Genomic DNA, 4090 nt, shown 5'->3' on the forward strand with positions numbered 1-4090 from the left:
AAAATCAAAGAAGTCATAGATAAGAAAAGAAATGAGAGGGGCCAGAAATGAATGGAGGGGGGGAGACAGAAGAATGGAACTTTTTAAATTCAATGTTCATGCATGAAATTCTCAACAAATAAAACAAGTGTAAAAAAGAGAGAGAGAAAATCTCCTTGTTCTAAAGGCCTTAAGTATCAGTTACTTCAAAGTAAACATTATTCCTTAGGAATGTAAGTTCAAGATTATTATAATCTTTGCTTTATAAATACATGTGATTCTCTGTTTTCAGGGGAGATTGTTAATCTAGACTAAGCAGGAGAGTATATAGATATATAGAGAAAGACAAAGATATATACATAATTTATATATATGTGATATCTATATACATATACATAAATATAAAGATCTTTCTGAGGTTGATGAACAATAAGTTTCTACTTTCTACATTCATTGAAGACAATCCTTAGCACATCAGTTTAAGAAGTTTTCCTATAACTAACTAGCTGTTTGCATACTCTCTTCACTGATACCTTCATTTCCTGATTTCTGAGTGTGTATATCACAGGATTCAGAAAAGGAGTAACAACTGCATCAAAAATCATTAGAAATTTGTCCAGGTGTGTTGAAGGAGAAGGCCAGGTATAGAAGAATATCAACGGACCAAAGAATAAGACAACCACAGAGATATGAGCTGAAAGTGTGGACAGAGCTTTAGAGGAAGAACTTGACGAGTGTTTTTGTACAGTTTATGATGACAATATAAGAAATGATCAGTACGATGAAGGAGCCCGCAGAGATGAATCCACTGTTGGCTGTGACCATGAATTCCAGTTGGTAAGTGTCTATGCAGGCAAGTTTGATAAATCGAGGAAGGTCACAGTAGAAGCTGCCCAACACATTAGGTCCACAGAAAGGTAAGTCTACTACAAAAGCCAGTTGAACCAGAGAGTGAATAAGGCCAACCACCCAGGCAGCCACTAAAAACAAGATGCACATCCTTGGGCTCATAATGGTCAAGTAATGGAGAGGATTACATATGGCCACATATCTGTCGAAAGCCATGGCTATGAGTAAAATCATCTCCACACCACCAATGACATGAATGAAGAAGATTTGAGTGACACAGCCTCTAAAGGAGATGACTTTGTATTTTCTGAATAAGTCATAAATCATCTTGGGGGACACAACAGAAGAAACACCCAAGTCGATGAAGGAGAGGTTAGCAAACAGAAAGTACATGGGAGAGTGTAAGTGAGGGTCAGAAGCCACAGCGAACATGATGAGGGAGTTTCCTATCATGCTTGATACATAAAGCATAGAGGAGAACACAAAGAGCAATAGTTTGAATACTCCAGGAGTTGGTGGGTCCCAAGAACACAAACTCTGACACCATGGACTTCTTCACTCCTTCCATTGACCTTTTTGTCTGTGATACCTGAGAGAAGAAACAGGAGAAATGATAAATTGTTAATTGTATTAAGGTAAAGTCCTGCATTTATAAATAAGCAAGTGCGAAGCAACACTAGTATTCAGGGGATCATAACTTCAAACCATAGAAAAATATCACCTCAGTTTTCAAAGATAACAAGAGAAGGTGCTTGGGAACTGTTGGGGGAGGAAAGGAAAAAGAAATGAGGTAATTATACTTTTACTTCAAAAACTTTAAATTTTTTTAAAGATAACAAGTTTTGGTGTATTTTAAAAGACTTGATATGAATATGAATTGGTATACTTATTCAGGAAGACAAAAAAAATCATGGAAGTACTTTAAAAATTAAAAAATATAGACTGGTTTGTAGCTCAATGAAACAAAACTACTATAGGCCCATATTTTAACATTATATGGCAGCCAGGATCTTAAGCCATAGGCTACATCTTAAGTGGTCACATAACCTTTCAGACAGGCTGTCCCTGCCCTAACAAAGGGTCAGGATATTGCTTTGCTCCTCTCTTTGTAATTTGGAGCATGCCTGAAAAGATGTGCTAATTCAGTCATGTGACAACTAGCATACTGACCAAAAAGAGGAGACTTAACAAGCACAGGTAGTTGTGGATGTGACTAAAAGTCATTCACCCTGTTACCTAGGAAATAGATGTTAATGTATTTCACCCCTCAGTTTATGCTTTCATATATAAAGCTGTTTGGAGAGAGACTTCCTACTCCCTACTGTGCAGCCTAGCTTCCCCTAGAAGCAGAAAGACAAGTTTGCAGAGTAAGTTAGCCTCAGGGAACTACAGCTTCAGAACAATTAAAAATAAATAAGCAGATTAAATATGTTTCTTTTCCATTTCACAGTTTTGCTTCTTTGTCAAAAATCTGTTTCAGTTTTCAGTACTGTGGCTCTGTAGTGAAGTTTAAAGTCAGAGATTGTGATACATTCAAAAGTTCCTTGATTGTAGAGAATTTTAAGATTGTTTAGGCTATCCTGAGTTTTTATTTTTTCTTATAAAATTACAGATTCTTCTTTCGAGGTCTGTGATAAATTTTGTTATAATTTTAATGGGCATTTGCATTGAATCTGTAGATTGATTTCACTAAGATTATTATTTTGCTATGTTGGCTCTATTTTCCCAAGAGAATAAGAGATCTTTCCATTTTCTGATGTCTTAAATTTCTTTCTTCAAAGATTTAAAGTTCTTATCATATAGGTTTTTCCATTCATGTGATTAGTTACTCAAATATTTTATGGTATTTGTGGCTATTGTAAAGAATGATGTCTCTCATTTATCATTGGTGTAAAAGAGGTACATTTTGGGTGTTTGCAGATTCTGTCTATGACAAAATAATTCTACTGTGAACATCGTTGAACACATGTCCTTATAGTATGGTTGAGCATCTTTTGTGTATAGGCCCAGAAGTATTATTGCTGAGTTTTGAGGAAGATTATTGTCTAATATTCTGAAAAATTGCCATACTGGATTCAAAGTGGTTGTGCCTGTTTGCACTTCCACTAACACTGGAGGAGTTTTTTTTTTTTCTTTATTCCACATTCTCTTCAGCATAAGTTGTCAACAGTATTTTTAATCTTGGTCATTCTTACAGGGATAAGATGGAATCTCAGAGTAGTTTTGATTTGCATTTCTCTAATGTTTAAGGATGTTATGTTTAATCATTTTTTAGGGTCTTTCAGTAAGTTTAAGTTCATCTATTCAGAGATTTCAGTTTAGATTTGTTCCATATATATTTATTGGATTAATTGTTCTTTTGATGACTAATTTCCTGAGTTCTTGGTATGTTTTTGGAGTGGAATAGTGATTAGTAAAGATATTTTTCCAATTCTATAGACTGATATTATGTCTTGTTGACTATGTCCTTTGCTATACAAAAGCTTCTCAGTTCAGGAGATCTGATTTATTAATTGTTTCTCACAATGTCTGTACCACTGAAATTGTGTCTGAGATGTACCAATGCGTTGAAATGTACTTCTAAGTTTTTCTTCTGTGAGGTTTTATGTTGAGGTTTCGATTAATTAAAACTTGAGTTTTGGGCATAGAGAGAAATATGGATCTGTTTTCATTCTGTTACATGTTGATGTCAAATTAGGCCAGCATCATTAGTTAAGTATGCTTTTTTTTTCTATTTTCCCATCAGCTAGTGAGACTTACAACTTAAGTGGAGGATAGCTTATAAACTTTTAATTCGATATACAATAGTTAAACCCTTAGTTTAATATTTTTATGGGAGATATTGATCCACTAAGTAAAATTATTAAAGGGAACAATAAGCCAATTTTCAACAGAGAGCTTATAGAAGTTGCCAAACAGGTACTCAACTGAGTGGAGTATAGATCTACAGATAGAGTGCACAATAATCAGCATGTACAGTATATTAATTATGAATCAGCTATGGTAAATATGTATTCAGTACAAAACTTATTCTACAGCAGTTTTATTTTTTAAAAAAATGTTTTTTTATGGCTGTACCTTCCCAAAAAAGCCCTTGCAATGAATTATAAAATGACCCAACCTATATTAATTTGGGATCAAGGATTTGTTTGTGTTTTTGTTCACAGAAAGAAAATAAAGCTAAATGAAATGACTGTATATACAGTAAAGGAGGAGCAGACCTGATGACATAGTAGCTGCAAACACCCCCATAGAGGAGTTG

The 4090-nt window shown here is 34.4% G+C and overlaps 1 pseudogene; it reads right to left on the bottom strand.

The window, feature by feature from the left end:
* Nucleotides 1–458: 458 nt before the first annotated feature.
* LOC121465739 lies at nt 459–1396 on the bottom strand (annotated as a pseudogene).
* Between the last annotated feature and the right edge of the window lie 2694 nt (nt 1397–4090).

The sequence above is a fragment of the Microtus oregoni genome, unplaced genomic scaffold, assembly GCF_018167655.1.
Source record: "Microtus oregoni isolate MIOR12 unplaced genomic scaffold, Mior012 000031F_ref0000149, whole genome shotgun sequence".
NCBI classification, from domain to species: domain Eukaryota; kingdom Metazoa; phylum Chordata; class Mammalia; order Rodentia; family Cricetidae; genus Microtus; species Microtus oregoni.